Genomic DNA, 17,735 nt, shown 5'->3' with positions numbered 1-17,735 from the left:
TTTTGTATTTTTAGTAGATATGGGGTTTCACCGTGTTAGCCAGGATGGTCTCTATCTCCTGATCTTATGATCTGCCCACCTCAGCCTCCCAAAGTGCTGGGATTACAGGTGTGAGTCACCGTGCCTGGCCGCATCTATTTATATTTCAACCCAAAGGTAAATAAGAATATTTTCAGAAAAAGGGAGAAATTCATTTCCAGAAAACCCGCTCTACCAGAAATGATTAACAGAAATAATGTCAATGGAAGTACAGATCTGTAGGAAACCGTAAGAGACCCAGAGAGCACAAATATGAGTCTAAATAGAAAAGAGAGGTATACTTTTTTTTTCTTTTTAGTCACATGATCTCACTCTGTTGCCCAGGCTGGAGTGCAGTGGCACGATCATAGCTCATCACAGGCTTGACTCCTGGGCTCAAGCAATTCTTCTGCCTCAGCCTCCCAAGTAGCTAAGACCACATGCACATGCCACCATCCTTGGTTAATTTTTTTATTTTTCTATTTTTTAGAGAGAGGGTCTCGCTATGTTTCCCAGGCTGGTCTCAAACTCCTAACCTGGAGCAATCCTCCCACCTCAACCTCCTAAGTAGCTGCGATTACAGGCATGATCACTGCTCCTGGCTTATCTATACATTTTAAAAAGACAATTGGCTGCCAATACAATAACAATATATTTCAAAGTATATAACATTTAGAAGTAAAATATAGGACAACAAGAGCTCAAAGAATTGGAAATGGGTAAAAAGAATTGGAAGTGGGTAAACAGAGTTAGTGTTAGAATCACAAAAGGAGAATAATTTGAAGGTAGACTGTTAAAGAGATTTGTAATCTCAAGAACAACTACTAAAAATAAAAGATGTTTAGCTAAAAAGTCAATGGTATATTTAAAAATACTCAATTTATTGAAAAGTGGGCAGGAAAAGAGAAACAGAGTGTATTAGTCCATTCTTGCATTACTATAAAGAAATACCTGAGACTGGGTCATTTATAAAGAAGAGAGGTTTAACTGGCTCACAGTTCTGCAGGCTGTACAGGAAGCATGGCGGCATCTGATTCTGGGGAGGCCTCAGGACTCTTTTACTCATGGAGGAAGGCAAAGCCGGAGCAGGCATCTTACATGGCAGAAGCAGGACTAAGAACAGAGGGGTAGGACAGAGGGGTGGGTGCCACACACTTTTTTTTTTCTTTTTTCTTTTTTGAGACAGAGTCTTGCTCTGTTGCCCAGGCTGGAGTGCAGTGGTGCAATCTCGGCTCACTGCAACCTCCACCTCCCGGGCTCAAGTGATTCTCCTGCCTCAGCCTCTCAAGTAGCTGGGATTACAGGCACCTGCCACCACGCCCAGCTAATTTTTGTATTTTTAGTAGAGACGGGGTTTTACCATGTTGGCCAGGCTGGTCTTGAACTCCTGACCTCAGGAGATCCACCCATCTCGGCCTCCCAAAGTGCTGGGATTATAGGGGTAAGCCACCATGCCTGGCCGGTGCCACATACTTTTAAACAATCAGATCTCACGAGAACTAACTCACTATCATGAGGGGAAATCCACTCCCACGATCCAGTCACCTCCCACCAGGCCCCACCTCCAACACTAGAGATTACAATTTGACATGAGATTTGGGCAGGGACACAGACCAAAGCTATATCACAGAGAAACAAACAACAGATGGAACAAGTAGAAAAAAATGTTATGGGTTTTTTATTTGTTAAAAGTAAACCTAAAAATACCAAAAAATCATGTTAAATACAAATGAGACAAGCCTGGGCAATAAAGTGGGATCCCATCTCTACAAAAAAAGTTTGAAGATTCACCAGGCGTGATGGTGCATACTTATGGTCCCAGCTACTCAGGAGGCTGAGGTGGAAGGATTGCTTGAGCCCAGGAGGTCGAGGTTTCAGTGAGGCATGATGGTGCCACTACCCTCCAGCCTGGGTGACAGAGTGAGACCCTGTCTCAAAAAAAAAAAAAAATTGCTAATAGACTAGCCCCTCCAATTAGAAAACAGAGAACAAAAGTCTCAGGTTACTTTGTTTACAAGAAACATCTTAGAAATATAAAGACACAACCAAGTTGAAAGTAAAATAGTAAAAAAGTGTATATTGTACAAACACTAAACTTAAGAAAACAATATTTGGGTTGGGCACAGTGGCTCACGCCTGTAATCGAAGCACTTTGGGAGGCCAAGGCGCACAGGTCACTTGAGGCTAGGAGTCTGAGACCAGCCTGGCCAACATGGTGAAACTCTGTCTCTATTAAAAATACAAAAATTAGCCAGGTGTGGTGGTACACATTATAATCTCAACTACTTGGGAGGCTGAGGCAGGAGGATCACTTGAACCTGGGAGGCAGTGGTTGCAGTGAGCCAAGATCGCACCCCTGCACTCCAGCCTGGATGACAGAGCAAGACTCCAGCAATGTTTGGCTTGTTTGTAGCTATCAAATAAAGCATCTTTCTTTCTTTTTTTTGCTCTGTCACCCAGGCTGAAGTGCAGGGGTGCGATCTTGGCTCACTGCAACCTCTGCCTCCCTGCAACCTCTCCCTGCCGGGTTCAAGCAATTATCCTGCCTCAGCCTCCAGAGTAGCTGAGATTACAGGCCCCTGCCACCGCGTTCAGCTAATTTTTGTATTTTTAGTAGAGACAGGGTTTCACCATGTTGGCCAGGCTGATCTCAAACTCCTGACCTCCTGATCCACCCGCCTTGGCCTCCCAAAGTGCTGGGATTACAGGCGTGAGCCACCGCACCTGGCCCAGATAAAATACCTTTCAAGCAAAGAGTATTCCAGAGATAAAGAATATTTCTTAATACTAAAACATTTAATTAGTTAAGACATAAAAATCCTAAATCTGTATACATGTAATAAGAGAGCTTTAAAATAGGTAAAGCAAAAATTAACAGACTAAAAAGAAAGAAATGAATCCACAAACATATGGAGATTTTAATAGCCCCTCTTAGTAACTGTTAGAATAAGCTAGGGGAAAAAGTGACATCATAGAAAATTTGATAGCATTACCAATTAGTTTGACTTAATTGACTACAGAATATCATACTCAAAAATTGCAGAGTACACATTCTTTTGAAGTGCTCATGGAATATACACTGAGATGCGCTATATGCTAGTCCATAAAACAAGCCTCAAAAAATGGCAAAGGATCAAATTCATTCAGGTTATGGTTTTTCTTTTTTCTTTCTTTTTTTTTTTTTTTTGAGACAGAGCCTTGCTTTGTCGCCCAGGCTGGAGTACAATGGCACTATCTCAGCTCACTGCAACCTCTACCTCCCGGGTTCGAAAGATTCTCACGCCTCAGCCTTCTGAGAACCTGGGATTACAGATGCGTGCCACCACACCTTGCTAATTTTTGTATTTATAGTAGAGACGGGGTTTTATCATGTTGGCCAGGCTGGTCTCGAACTCCTGGCCTCAAGTGATCTGCCTGCCTCTGCCTCCCAACGTGCTGGGATTACAGGTGTGAGCCGCAATGCCCAGCCCAAGTTATGTAATTAAGTAAAATGTCTTTAAGATCTTCAAATATTCTGAAATTAAGCAACACTCTTCAAAATAACCTTGAATCGAAAAAGAACTCACAAAAGACAACAGAAAATATTTCAACCTAAATGATAATGAAAACACAGTGTATCCGTATGTGCAGGATACAGGCCAGGTATGCCGGCTCATACCTGTAATCTTAGCGCTTTAGGAGGCGAAGGCAGGAGAATCATTTGAAGCCAGGAGTTCGAGACCAGCCTAACCAACCTAGCAAGACCCCGACTCTACAAAAATTTCAAAAATTATCCAGGTGTGGTGGGACGCACCTGTAGTCCCAGCTACTCTGGAGACTGAAGTGGGAGGATCGCTCCCAGGAGGGAACCCAGGAGGTTGAAGCTGCAGTGAGCTGTGATTGTGCCACTGCACTCCAGCCTGGGTGATGAAGCAAGATCCTGTCTGGAAAAAAAAAAAAAAGAAAAAAAGAAGAAGAATGATTTAATAATTAAAATCCCAAATCCAAATGGCTTCACCGTTCCATTCTATCCAACATTTAAGGAAGAAATCACAGCAATTTTACACAAACCAAACTGTGGTCAGCGTGATCATGTGCTGTGTCAGAGTGGGTGGAAAAGAAAAGTCCCTGCTGAAAAAAGATAAACGAATGCCCCAAAGGTGCTCAGCTGACTTGAAAGTATTCTCAAAGTAGACAGCGATGTTTTAAGGAAAGATGTTCAAGAGACAGCAACTGTGGTGATGCCAGACACTGCCAAGAGGAAATGCATGTGTGGTGAAAGATGAAAAAGATGACACAAAAATGGAGGCTGATATTAAGAGGAAAAAAAGGTTTGCTAGACCAGTATGGGCAGTACCCAGTATGGAATAGTAGAGGTAAAGAAAAAGGCTGAGGCCGGGGGTGGTGGCTCATGCCTAGAATCTCAGCACTTTAGGAGGCCAAGGCAGGCAGATCACTTGAGGCCAGGAATTCGAGACCAGCCTGGCCAACATGGTGAAACCCTGTCTCTACTAAAAATACAAAAATTAGCCAGGTGTGGTGGTGCAAGCCTATAGTCCCAGCTACTCAGGTGGCTGAGATATGAGACTCATTTGAACCCCAAGAGGCGGAGGTTGCAGTGAGCCAAGATAGCGCCACTGCACTCCAGCCTGGGTGATAGAGCGAGACTCTGTCTCAAAAAAAAAAAAAAAAAAAAAGAAAAGAAAAAGTCTGAAGGCAAAATGAGAGGAAAGAAAGGAGAAGAGCAAAGCAAAGGTGGTAAAAGCAGTGAAGTGTTCAGACTGGTAGACTCTTAAAAATTTGGAAAATGCCAGGCCGGGCGTGGTGGCTCACACCTGTAATCCCAGCACTTTGGGAGGCCGAGGCGGGCGGATCACGAGGTCAGGAGATCAAGACCATCCTGGCTAATATGGTGAAACCCTGTCTCTACTAAAAATACAAAAAAAATTAGCCGGGTCTGGTGGCGGGCACCTGTAGTCCCAGCTACTCAGGAAGCTGAGGCAGGAGAATGGCGTGAACCTGGGAGGCGGAACTTGGAGTGAGCCGAGATCGCGCCACTGCACTCCAGCCTGGGCGACAGAGCGAGACTCTGTCTCAAAAAAAAATAAAAAAAAAAAAATTGGAAAATGCCACATGGCACAGATGTCTGATTAGAACGCAAATATTCATTTCACCTCCCACCAAATAAAAACTATCTGCTTTCATATTTTAACTTGGCCTTTTGCTTCCATTCAAACCCAACATACTCGTTTGTTTTGGGAACTTGAGTAAAATACTTTATTTAATGCATGAAAGCTATACTGATGTTTTAATTGGATGCTGTCCAATATCCAGGTATTATCAGACATCAAAATTCTGCCAAGAATGTGGTTGTAATTGTCCATTTTTACAACTTGGTAACTATAGTTAGTAAAGATAAAACAAGGCTGGGTGTGGTGGCACATACCTGTTATCCCAGCACTTTGGGAGGCTGAGGCAGGTGAGTCACCTGAGGTCAGGAGTTCGCAACCACCCTAACATGATGAAACCCCGTCTCTACTAAATACAAAAAAATTAGCCGGGCACGGTGGTGCATGCCTGTAATCCGAGCTACTTGGGAGGCTGAGACAGGTGAATCGCTTGTACCTGGGAGGCAGAAGTTGCAGTGAGCTAAGAACACGCCATTGCACTCCAGCCTGTGCAACAAGAGCGAAACTCCATCTCAAAGAAAAAAAAAACCATCAAATTTGAGTGAACTCAGATTTAAAGAAAGCTATTATGTAATCATATTATTTAAAAATATTAACAGTGGATCTTATAAACAGTACTTGTTTGAAGTTTTGATTTTGTATAATTCAGAATGAAAAATACTTTGTTTATAAAAAAATTTTTACACAAACCTTTCAGAAAATAGAGAATGGGCTGGGTACGGTGGCTCATGCCTGTAATCCTTACACTTTGGGAAGCCAAGGCAGGAGGATCACTTGAGCCCAGGAGTTCAAGACCAGCCCGGACAACATGGTAAAACCCCATCTCTTAAAAAAATGCAAAAATTAGCCGAGTATGGTGGTGCACACCTGTGGTCCCAGCAACTTGGGAATCTGAGGTAGGAGGATAACTTGAGCCTGGGGAAGTAGAGGCTGCAGTGAACTGTGATCTTGCCACTGCACTCCAGCCTGGGCGATAGAGCAAGACTCTGTCTTAAAAAAAGGAAAGGCCGGGCGCGTTGGCTCATGCCTTTAATCTTAGCACTTTGGGAGGCTGAGGTGGGTAGATCATCTGAGGTCAGGAGTTCGAGACTAGCTTGGCCAAAATGGTGAAACCCTGTCTCTACTAAAAATACAAAAATTAGCCGGGCATGGTGGTGAGAGCCTGTAATCCCAGCTACTCAGGAGGCTGAGGCAGGAGAATCACTTGAACCTGAAGGGTGGAGGTTGCAGTAAGCTGAGATCACATCACTTTACTCCAGCCTGGGCAAAAGAGTGAAACTCTGTCTCAAAAAAAAAAAAGAAAGTAGAGAATGAGGAAACTTTTTTTTTTTTTTTTTTTTTTGAGACGCAGTTTCACTCTTAGTGCCCAGGTTGGAGTGCAATGGCACTATCTTGGCTCACCACAACCTCCGCCTCCCGGGTTCAAATGATTCTCCTGCGTCAACCTCCTGAGTAGCTGGGACTATAGGCATGAGCCACCATGCCTGGCTAATTTTGTATTTTTAGTAGAGACAGGGTTTCTCCATCTTGGTCAGGCTGGTCTCAAACTCCTGACCTCAGGTGATCCGCCTGCCTCAGCCTCCTAAAGTGCTGGGATTATAGGCGTGAGCCACTGCACCCGGCCGGGGAAACACTTCTTAATTCATTTTATGAGGCCAGCATAACCCTGATATCAAATCTTGCCAAAGACATTACCAAAAAAAAAAGTATAGACAAAGTATGATATATCCATATAATGGAATACTACTGAGCAATAAAGAGGAATGAACTATTGAAACACATAACATGGATGAAACTCTAAATAATTATCCCAAGTGAAAGAGGTCAGATTTTAAAAAGAATACACTGTATTTAGCCAGGTGCTGCGGCATGCACCTGTAGTCCCAGATGCTTGGGAGGCTGAGGCAGGAAAATTGCTTAAGCCTGGGAGGCAGAGGTTGCAGCGAGCCAAGATCACGCCATTGCACCTCAGCCTTGGCATCAGGAGTAAAACCCTGTCTTAAAAAACAAAAAAGAAATGATTCCATTTATACAAAACTCTAAAAATGCAAACTACTTTGTATATTGACAGAAAGCATATCAGTGGTTTCCTGGTGTCCGGCAGGGAGGAGGAAGCAAGGAAAGGCAGGAGGGTGGGATGACAAGGAGCACGAGGAAACTTTGGGGATGATGGATGTGTTCATTATCTTCATTGTGGTCACAGCTTCATGGATGTAAACATATGTCAAAACCTATCAAATCAAATATGTGTATGGGTTTTTTTTTTTTGAGACAGGGTCTTGCTATGTTGTCCAGGCTAGTCTCGAACTCCTGGCCTCAAGTGATCCGCCTGCCTCAGCTTCCCAAAGTGCTGGGATTACAGGTATGAGCCACCACACCCGGCCATGTTTTTGATACCTCAGTAAATGTGTTGTGGGGAGGAGACAAGGAGAGAGAGAGAGAAAGAAAGAGAGAGAAGGTCAGCAAGAGAGAAGGAAAGAGAGAGACAGAGAAGGGTAAGAGAGAGAGACACACAGAGAGAGAGAGAGATTTCCCATGGGAAAAAATATCCACAGTGAAGAATAGCTAAAATCAAAAAGCCTGACAATACCAAATGATGGAAAGCCTGGGAGCAACTGGAACTCTCTTACCTGCTGGCCCTGGCATGTCCCAAGCACAGAAGGGAAAGCTGGAACATTTTGAGAAACACACTCCAAAGTGCAGGGACTCCTGAGGAGCAGGCCCGGGGAAGGGTCTCACTTGCCCAGGTCTAAACTCGGTGCTGTCCCCCACTTTTCCTCCCGTAGAACTCCCTCACAATAGAAGGGGGTTGGGACCCAGGTCAGGCCTCAAAGCAGCACTTGCCCACTCCACGCTCAGGCCGTAACCACACATTCTGATCAGCATGAGAGGACCACTCCAAGTTCCTAACATTTCTAATGAATGCAAAACACTTGACCTTAAAGTTGGCCTGTGCAGGTTTATTTAAGGTAAACAGAAGGTTTCTATTAGGCTCTGGAAACAGTGAAAATAGCTCACACACCTATAAACTCTCAAGGAACTGGAGAATCATCCTGGTTTGAAACCAGAATTTGCAGGCCCCACTCAGTTCAAACGTGGGAGATGGAGGTTGCAGTGAGCCAAGATTGAACCATTGCACTCCAGCCTGGGCAACACGGTGAGACTTCACCTCAAAAAAAAAAAAAAAAGGATGGGCTTGGTGGCTCACACCTATAATCCCAGCACTTTGGGAGGCCAAGGTGGATGGATCATGAGGTCAAGAGATCGAGACCATCCTGGCCAACATGGTGAAAGCCCGTCTCTAGGGGTTTCCTAGTAAATGCTCTAGAAAGCATTTACTAGGAAAATGAGTTAGGCTAGCCAGCCTTCTCCAAAGCATTCTTCTACAAACTACAAAAATTAGCTGGGCGTGGTGGCACACACCTGTAATTCCAGCTACTCAGGAGGCTGAGGCAGAAGAATTGCTTGAACCCAGGAGGTGGAGGTTACAGTGAGCCAAGATCACGCCACTACACACCAACCTGGTGACAGAGTAAGACTCTGTCTCAAAACAAAAACAAAACAAAACAAAAAAAGTTGGGCCGGGCATGGTCACTCACGCCTGTAATCCCAGCACGTTGGGAGGCCAAGGCAGGTGGATCACGAGATCAGGAGATCGAGACCACCCTGGCCAACATGATAAAACCCCATCTCTACTAAAATACAAAAAATTAGCCAGGCGTGGTGGTACACTCCTGTAATTCCAGCTACTCAGGAGGCTGAGGCAGGGGAATCGCTTGAACCCGGGAGGCAGAGATTGCATTGAGCTGAGATCACACCACTGCACTCCAGCCTAGGGATAGAGCAAGACTACATCTCAAAAAAAAAAAAGTTAATTTCATAATGAAACATAAAATAATGCTTTTAAAGACTATTGCGGGCTCATACCTTTGCGCTGACATGGTTAATACACCAATAAAGTTGGAATTGTCAGTAAATACAGGATCCGCTATGGTTAGTTAATTTCATAATGAAAAGTTAATTTCATAATGAAACATAAAATAATGCTTTTAAAGATTATTGCGGGCTCGAAACTTTGCACTGACATGGCTAAATGCACCAGTAAAGTTGGAACTGTCGGTAAATACAGGATCCGCTATGGTGCCTCCTTCCGGAAAATAGTGAAGAAAATTGAAACCAGCTAGCACACCAAGTACACTTGCTCTTTCTGTGACAAAACCAAGATGAAAAGATGAGATATGGGGGTCTGGCACTGTGGTTCCTGCATGAAGACAGTAGCTGGTGGTGGCTGAACCTACAATACCACTTCTGCTGTCACAGCAAAGTCTACAGTCAGAAGACTGAAGGAATTGAAAGACCAGATGTTTCTCCACCATTGGAGACATCACTAGCCTTTAATAAATGGGTTAACTTACGTAATAATAAAAAAGGACTATTATCAGCATAATTCCCTAGGGCTATAGTCCTAAACTTACTTTCTTTTTTTTCTTTGAGACTGAGTCTTGCTCTATTGCCCAGCCTGGACTGCAGTGGCGCCATCTTGGCTCACTGCAACCTCCACCTCCTGGGTTAAAGTGATTCTCAAGCCTCAGCCTCCAGAGTGGCTGGCATCACAGGTGCCCACCAACATGCCTGGCTAATTTTTGTATTTTTAGTAGAGATGAGGTTTCGCCATGTTGGCCAGGCTGGCCAAACCTTCTTGATATGCATCCCTGTTCAACATAATATCTTTAACATACTTGCACATATGTTAAACAATTACATACATAATAAATATATATAAATATGCCATATCCATATGTATTTATTATGAATTATTTACAGCAAAACTTTACACTATAAAACATATAAAATAGAAATTAGAAATGGATGGGTTAAATACAGATAAAGGTTCTAGTGCCTTCCTCACCCCAACAGACTGCCTTGTAATATGTTGTCCCTGGATGCCCGTGCCCCACTTTGGAAACAACTTCTCTAGGTCATAGGGAAGAGAAATGAGCCCTGGCTGCAGGCCACTGGCCAAAGAGTGACTCAGGGACTCTGGAGAACACATTAGGAGAAGGGGCAGGAAATGACTACATGGCTGAGTACCATAAAACCATGAAGTTTATGGACAGGCTGTAAATCTGAACATGACACTCTTCTCCCCTTTCCTCTCTCTCCCAGCAACCCGCCCAGGTGGGCTGCGCTTCTGCCATTCCCACATAACCCTCTCAGCCAGAGGCTTGTCCTTGTAGGGCCCTTTCATCCCCTTCAAGGCTGCTCTTGGTGATCACACATAATTCTGAGTTCACTCAGACATAGATGCTGAAGAGGTGAGGTACAAAGTGTGACTTATCCACACGCCGCACTGGCAATAGACCCTAGTGCCTGGTTAGGGGCATCACTGGCATTTACTAGGAAAATGAGTTAGGCTAGCCAGCCTTCTCCAAAGCATTCTTCTGTCGCCCAACTACTCCCACTACTCTTCTCTTTTGAGATGGAGTCTCACTCTGTTGCCCAGCCTGGAGTGCCGCGGCATGGTCTCGGTTCACTGCAACCTCCACCTCCTGGGTTCAAGTGATTCTTCTGCCTCAGCCTCCCAAGTAGTGGGATTAGCAGGCACGAGCCACCACACCCAGCTAATTTTTGTATTTTTAGTAGAGAAGGGGTTTCACCATGCTGGCCATGCAGGTCTCGAACTCCTGACCTCAAATGATCTGCCCATCTCGGCCTCCCAAAGTGCTGGGATTATAGGCATGAGCCACTGCACCCAGCCCCCACTACTCTATTCAAAAAGGAGCCTTCAGTCTTCAAGACTGAAAAGCAGGGCGTTTTTTCTCAGGCAGATATTATGAACAAAATTCCACTAGAACTTTTTTTTTGAATTGAGGGAGTCTTTAGTGTGTGTCTTAAATGGCTAAGAGCTTGTGGGCACACTCTAAAACATATACAAACCTGTAAGCATACACATACTTACATACTTCCCTTAAGTACCTTCAAAGGAAAAATGAACAGATTCTGGTGATCACCAACATCCTCTCTGTCTTCACATGCTAATTTTGTGTGAGGTTTCACGCGATTCTTCTGGCAGTCCAAAGGCCGCATTTATTTTCTGGAGATTTAGTAAAAACATAAAACTATGGTGCTCAATTTCATTTTGTCAGGATAAGCTCACCCTGCAAAATTCCTGAACACCCTTGGATGAATTTAAGAAATCATGGAAGACAGAATAAAGAATAACTAGGCTGTGCCAGGCACGGTGGCTCATGCCTGTAATCCCAGCACTTTGGGAGGCCGAGGCAGGAGGATTGCTTGAGGTCAGGAGTTCGAGACCAGCCTGACCAACATGGAGAAACCCCGTCTCTACTAAAAATACAAAATTAGCCGGGCATGGTGGTGCACGCCTGTAATCCCAGCTATTCGGGAGGCTGAGGCAGGAGAATCGCTTGAACCTGGGAGGCGGAGGTTGCGGTGAGCCAAGATCGCGTCATTGTACTCCGGCCTGGGCAACAAGAGCAAAACTCTGTCTCCAAAAAAAAAAAAAAAAAAAGAATGACTAGGCCGTGGTTTTAAAATATGACAGACAAGCTTTTCTGATCCGCAGTTTCCTCTAGAAATGACTCATGACCTCCAGTAAAAGAAATAATACATGCCAGTCACCTGGCAAATGCCTAACACACAGGAGGCTCTCCTCAGCCCTATTGTAAAGAATCACTTATTTACTATTTACCTTTTAGAGACAGGGTCGCACCCTGTCACCCAGGCTAGAACGCAGCAGCACAATCATAGCTCACTGCAATCTCATCCTCCAAGACTCAAGTGATTGTCTTGTCTCAGCCTCCCAAGTAGCTAGGACCACAGGTGGGCTCCGCCACGCCCAACTAATTTTTTATTATTTTTTGTAGAGATGGGGTTCTGCTGTGTTACCCAGGCTGGTCTCAAACTCCTGGTCTCAAGCAATCCTCCCACCTTGACCTCCCAAAGTGCTGGGATTATAGGCATGAGCCACCATGCCCCGTCCAAGAATCACTTATTTAAAACCAAACCAACAACCATTACAAATGTACAAATAGACATATGTCAAATAAGAAACCTTTGGATAGTCCCCACTCTTGACCCAGCCAGAAATCGCGACAGGGATGTTGGTTTTAAGTTGGCACTGGATTTAATAGCTTGGGTAAGAGAGTTTCTAAGATATCAGGAGTTACCAGTGGACTCCTCCCCCAAAAGAATGTCTGAGGACAAGAGCCAGCGTCACATCAGTGAGAGTTGGCCCAGTGTAAACGACCACCATGCTTGACTGCTGCTGCTACTCTTTTGGACCCAGAAGGACAACTCCCCATCACTTTGGGCTGAAGGACACGTCTCTAGGACAAAATGAACGAACAAGCAGCTCACAGGTTACCCAGCACCAAGCTTATTTGATACAGGAGCGCGGGCTGTGGACCAAGCCTACTGGATGGATACGCAGTTAGGAGAGAGGGAAGCAGTGAGGGGGGCGGGTGGCTCACAAACAACGTGCATTGGGATAGGCGGGGGCAATAGAATTCCTGGCTTACAGACTGGGGTAGGGGGCGGGGAAAGTGGCTTCATCAACACCCCAGAGGGAAGGACAGGCTTTGGAAAAGAACCAAGTGTTTGGAAGTTGACGAAGAGGGCCCACAGCCGGGGACCAGCAATAGAGACGACAGAGGAACGCGACCTTTTTTTCTAACTCCGTCTGAACTTGCCTTTACTTCGGGGCTCCCAGTTCCCATCCTCTAGGTCAACCTAGCAGACCTTCTTGAAGGCTGACACCCTTCACATACCTGTAGGTAGTTCTCCTCCCCACCCTGACCCCTGACCCCTCGTTCCGGTGGGGCTGTCCTCCACTGTAGTCATACAAGGAGTCTGCCTCATCCGCCCCGTGCCTCAGCCACGGCCCACTGTGAATCACTCGGCTCCGAATTAAAACTCCTTCCCTCTCCGGAGTGGTCTTTTCTTCCTTCTGCCATCTACTGGTGAAAACAAGAATGTCATATTTTCTTACCCGCCTGTTGCCAATTTGAAAATAGCTTGGAACCTGAAAGCTTATTTGCATAATACTTACTTGTTGTGTGGAACATATTGAATGAGTAATATGGAATTACACATATATACATACACACACACATAACAGTGTATTTAGTGTAAAGGGCAGAGGCTTGGAATCCAATTTGGCTTCAAATTTTTAATCAGCCCTTTACCAGCTGTATGATCTGGGTACGCTGCCAGTCTTCATCTATGCTAATAGCCACAATTAATGATCATTATAATGACTAACACTTACTGATTGTTATCATGAGCCACAGTATAGTTCATTTAAACTTCACAATGCTGTACTATAACTGTGTCTTCAGATAAGAAAGTTGAAACACAGGAAGGTTGAACAACTTGTCCAAAGTCTCAGTTAGTCAGGGGACGATTTGGCAAACTGGCTCCACAGCTCATACTGGGAACAATAATATCCACTGTTCGGGATTGTTCAAAGAACTAGAAACAATACAGGTCAAGCTGCCTGACACATCTTAGGTTTCAGAAAATGACAGATAGTGAACATTTACTGCATATGGGCCCTGTATGATATTAGTTATATCCACGAATTAGGCGTGGTCCCTGCCCAGTAGGAAGCACAATCACAATACAATACTAAGGCTAAGTTCAGCAAAACTAGCATCTGACTCTTTCTTCAGTACTGGTTTCCTAGTATCTGGCACAGTGGCTAGGATATGATGGACACTGGAAGAGAAGGAGGAAAGAAACAGAATTTTAAAAACTAGGTTTGAGATTCTGTGAGGCAGGCCAGGTGTGGTGGCTCACGCATGTAATCCCAGAACTTTGGGAGGCCGAGGCAGATGGATCACCTGAGGTCGGGAGTTTGAGACCAGCCTGACCAACATGGCACCCTGCCTCTATTAAAAATACAAAAATTAACCCAGCATGGTGGCACGTGCTTGTAATTCCAGCTACTTGGGAGGCTGAGGCAGGAGAATCGCTTGAACATGGGAGATGGAGGTTGCAGTGAACTGAGATCACACCATTGCACTCCAGCCTGGGTGAGAGACTCTATCTCAAAAAAAAAAAAAAAAAAAAAGATCCTGTGACAGAGATAGGCTTGACAGTCTTCTTTCTATATTAACAAATGAGAAAACTTGAGGTTCAGAGAGGTTTAGTAACTCCCACAAGGTCACACAGCAATCGTGAACAGTCCGATGACTTACACTTTCCCCACCTGTTCCTTCCCCAGTAGCTCCTGCTCCTTCCAGCCTCTTTGATGGCAGTGGCAGATGATTGAAGGGTGATAGTGACAGGAGACATCCTTTGTGTTTGGATGCTATCAGGGGATGGACGGCTATGAGCAGACAAAAGCTCCAAGACTCTGAGCAGACCTCAGGGCCCACCTCCTAGAGACTGCATGGCTCCAGAGGAGCCCATTTTCTTCCTGTCTCCTTTGCACTTGGCACCAATCAGCTCTTCCCTTCAGGTGAGACTGTTCAGTGCTATTTCCCAGACTTCAAGTTTCTGCAGTTATTTTTAGCGGTAGTTTTAGTGCATACCTGGGACAGGTGAGGCATGAAAAGGAATGCGGGTGTGGGTAACCCTTCAATCTCTTGAGTTATGGTCTCTTGTCATTCCAGCTAAAGAGGGGTGACTCACACCCTGATTTCTTATCTGCCCAGAGGCTAGATTTCACCCTAAGAACCATATGGATTAGAATGTCTTGTATATTCTCTTAGTTTTAAGGACATAGTTTCTTGATGTTGCTTTGTTACCCGCTTTTGATAACTTGGATCCTTTCATTTTCTGTAACCAACACCACAGCCTGTGGTTCTTTCTGGTCCTATTTCCCAGGGTTTTGAGGGACCCGGGGTAGATAAAGTCTCCGATTTAGGTTTGTGGATGCCTCCGCAGGCAGAAAGCTACTTGGAAAACACTCTGTCTGTTAAGCAAGATGTCCTTAAAGAGCCAGCCAAGTTCTGGGACATTCATTGCATTTTTTGAGAGACTGAGAAAGAATAATCATGATCTAGTTGGGTCTAGGCCCCTCTTAGCAACTACAATCCCCTCAGAGTGCCCTTAGATGACTGCTTCATGGTTCCCTGGAATTCTGGGCCTGCTTTAAGCCTGAAATAGCCTATCCAACTGAAACCCTCTCACTAGGATCCTAGGACCCGTTCATAAGATAGAGAGGTGTTTTCCTCATTCTCACTCTCACTCAGCTCTGTACAGAGGAAGTAAAACTAGGCTAGCTAGTACCATGAAGCCATTGTTACTGCAACTGCATGCAATTAATACTATATAAATCAGTTTTATAATTCAGATGAGAAGGAAGACATTTTCTCTGGGCTGGCATCACATGACTATTCCAAGATACTCCCTTTATTAAGTCATAAAAGTTAGGTGTATCTGTTCACAATTGGGGTGGGAGAAGATTGTTTTGAAGCTCACAGTTTCTTTTCTTTTCTTTTTTTTTTTTTTTTGAGACGGAGTCTTGCTCTGTCGCCCAGGCTGGAGTGCAGTGGCACGATCTTGGCTCACTGCAAGTTCTGCCTCCCGGGTTCACACCATTCTCCTGCCTCAGCCTCCCCAGCAGCTGGGACTGCAGGCACCCGCCACCACGCCCGGCTAATTTTTTTGTATTTTTAGTAGAGACAGGGTTTCACCGTGTTAGCCAGGATGGTCTCAATCTCCTGCCCTTGTGATCCACCCGCCTCGGCCTCCCAAAGTGCTGGGATTACAGGTGTGAGCCACCGCGCCTGGCCGGCGAAGCTCACAGTTTCTTAAATCAGGAATGCAGAACTAAGGAGTTGTACCAAGAAGGGAATAGCAGAGAGGTCAGGGACCTCGTTCCCCACTCCTAATCTAGAGCTTTTGGTATCTTGACTGCAAAGGCAATTTACATGTCATTTAAGAGAATGACATTTTAACGTTCTTCTATACTTCTATTAATACCTATCCAAATACTTCTGAAGACCCATCTCCTGTCTTCTCCACACTTTGTAACTAATTCTCCCCACCATTTTATTCCATAATTGCAACCTTAAACCCCGCAGAATGTAGCAGAGTCCACAAAGATGCCTTGTACTGGGCTGAATAGTATCCCACAAAACTTCATGTCTACCCATGTATTAATCTGTTTTCACGCTGCTGATAAAGACATACCTGAGACTAGGTAATTTATAAAGAAAAAGAGGCTTAATGGACTCACAGTTCCACGTGGCTGGGGAGGCCTCACAATCATGGTGTAAGGTGAAAGGCACGTCTTACACGGTGGCAGGGAAGAGAGAATGAGAGCCAAGCAAAAGGGGAAACCCCTTATAAAACCAGCTCTTGTGAGACTAATTCACTACCATGAGAACAGTATGGGGGAAACCACCTCCATGATTCAATTACCTCCCACCGGGTCCCTCCCACAACACGTGGGAATTCTGGGAGTACAATTCAAGATGAGATTGGGATGGGGACACAGCCAAACCATATCAACCCAGAACCTCAGGTGACCTTATTTCGAAATAGGATCCTTGCAGATGTAATTAGTTAAGATGAGGCCAGGGTGGATTAGGGTGCACCCTAAATCCAATAACTAGTATCCTTATAAGAAGGCCTCGTGAAGACACAAAGATATATGGGGCAGAAGGCCATGTGTGGATGGAGAGACAGGGATTGGAGTCATGTTGCTACAGCCAAGAAACACCAAGGACTGCAGGCAACCAAGGGGCAATGCTGGCTAAGAAGCCAGGAAGGACTCTTCTCTAAAGGTGTCAGATGGAACACGGCCCTGCCCAAAGTCACCCAGTTCCTGGTACTTTGTTTCAGTAGTCCTAGGACATTAAAACTTACTTCCGTAAGGGTATCGGCAGCACGACCTATCTCACCTTAGAGGACAAGAGAGCACAGGAATGGCTGACTACATGAGCAAACCTACATGTCTTGTTTTTCCTTACTGGTGGATCACATTCATTTCTGTGCCTCCTGCCTTTTGCAATGGCATCTGTGATTTTCTGCTTGGGACTCCATGCTCTGGACCTGTTAATATACCTGAAGACACACCTGTCCACATTTCTTTCACTAGTGTCCTTTCTTCCCATCCTAGCAAAGCATAATTATGCACATACATTAGAGATGGCAGTTAAGCTTTAGAGCAGTGGTTTTTAACCTTTCTAGTCTCCCCAAAAATATGCATATTCCTCAGGGGTCCACAAACCCCAGGCCAGAGACCACTGCCTATTTGGAAAGTTCAGACATCCTTGAGGATGATTCCAATCTCTCCCTCTTACCCCCTACTGGTACACCAATTCCATTTCAGCTTGCTTCTGAAGTCCTCCACTGAGCTGAAACAGCATCCATGGGCTGACTCGGAGAGAGCTGCTATCCTAAGCCACCCTGGAGAGTCCCATCGGGAAAACACAATGTTAATGGAGAACTAGCCCCAAGTGGGAGGCACAACTCGTAACAAATAGGAACAGGTACGGCCCTGCTCAACCATTTGCCTCCCTCTTCTGGTACCCCTTTCTCCTTTCCTTTCCCTTACGTCTCCTACCTCCTCTA

General features: G+C 45.0%; 1 pseudogene; it reads left to right on the top strand.

Moving 5' to 3' along the window:
- The first annotated feature begins 9,271 nt into the window (after positions 1 to 9,271).
- On the top strand, positions 9,272 to 9,577 carry LOC116472191 (large ribosomal subunit protein eL43-like; annotated as a pseudogene).
- The last annotated feature ends 8,158 nt before the right edge of the window (positions 9,578 to 17,735 follow it).

Source organism: Hylobates moloch, unplaced genomic scaffold (assembly GCF_009828535.3).
Source record: "Hylobates moloch isolate HMO894 unplaced genomic scaffold, HMol_V3 SCAFFOLD_8, whole genome shotgun sequence".
NCBI classification, from domain to species: Eukaryota; Metazoa; Chordata; class Mammalia; order Primates; family Hylobatidae; genus Hylobates; species Hylobates moloch.
This window is presented reverse-complemented; position numbering and strand designations above follow the sequence as displayed.